General features: G+C 40.4%; 1 non-coding gene across 1 annotated transcript; it reads right to left on the bottom strand.

Annotated features, from left to right (window-relative positions):
- Nucleotides 1–352: 352 nt before the first annotated feature.
- On the bottom strand, nucleotides 353–456 carry LOC147504890 (small nucleolar RNA R71). Its single transcript, XR_015194054.1, has one exon. It is a non-coding gene; the product is annotated as a small nucleolar RNA R71 (small nucleolar RNA).
- Between the last annotated feature and the right edge of the window lie 725 nt (nucleotides 457–1,181).

Below are 1,181 nucleotides of genomic sequence, written 5' to 3'. Positions count from 1 at the left end.
TGACTTTTACAAAGCCTTGAACGATAGCCCAAAATCTTGCATCGTTCTATCGCATTACCGCGATGGGGGGATTTCCAAACGCCCAAATATATTTAATTTGTTACCCGCTTTTCATGGGTTAGACCATGAAAAACCTTATCGCACATGCACGCATAGGATTGACCAAGTCCTTACTACATTCCACCATCCCACGGTTGGTCTTTGAAATTAAACCGAGGGTGTTTCCTTTCACCTTAGCCGATAAGGCGACGCCTTGGTTAACGCCCAAAGCCGCCTAATTTCAATGGACTCATGGGCCAAACTTGTTCAACTATTTATGGAACATTTTTACCCACCACTGAAGACAGATGAAATGCTTTTCAAGATTCATTTCTTTCGACAGAATTCTCATGAATCATTTTCAGAAGCTTGGAATCGTTTCACTGATCTTCTTATAGAGTGTCCACACCATAACCTCGCGAAAGACACGTTAGTTTGTTCCTTTTTCAAAGGACTTTTACACCACCATAAAGAAGTCCTTGACATCATGAATGGGGGTAGTTTCCTCAGTAATGGAGCCTCAAAGGCTTATAAATTTTTAGAAGATCAAACAAAGCGTAATAATAACTATGGAGGTAGTGGCGACATCTCCGGCTCGTTTCGACTAATAATCAACATGAAATGGTTCCTGTCACACAACCTATAGCTAACACTCCTCCATAACTGGATTGTTTCGATGCCTTTATGCAAACCCAACAACAAATTTTACAAGCCATCCAACTTTCTTTACAGCAGTTAGCACAAGAGAAAGTACAACCCAAGGGTGTGTTTCCAGGACAAGCGATACCTAATCCTAAAACAACAAACAAAGCCTTTGAGGTAAACGGTAATACTAGTAATGAAAATGAAAATGTAGGTGAGCTAAATGCCATCACCACTCTCTGTTCTGGTAGAGTGGTTGATAACAATGTAACTATGCCTATAGTTACCCCACCAGTAGTCCCTACACCGGATATTGAACTAGATACCGAAATAGAAACTGAAGATCCTACCCCTGTAGAGGTACCAGTTAAACCATAGCCTAAGAAACAGAAAGCCAAGGTTAAACATCCTGTCGATTCATATGCTAAATATAGAGAGAAACCACCGTTTTCTCAGAGATTAGCTATGTTAAACAAGGATACAAATTTTGACGAGATCAG

The sequence above is a fragment of the Coptis chinensis genome, chromosome 4, assembly GCF_015680905.1.
Source record: "Coptis chinensis isolate HL-2020 chromosome 4, ASM1568090v1, whole genome shotgun sequence".
Taxonomy (NCBI): domain Eukaryota; kingdom Viridiplantae; phylum Streptophyta; class Magnoliopsida; order Ranunculales; family Ranunculaceae; genus Coptis; species Coptis chinensis.
Note: the sequence above shows the minus strand (reverse complement) of the source record. Positions and strands in the feature narration are given on the sequence as shown.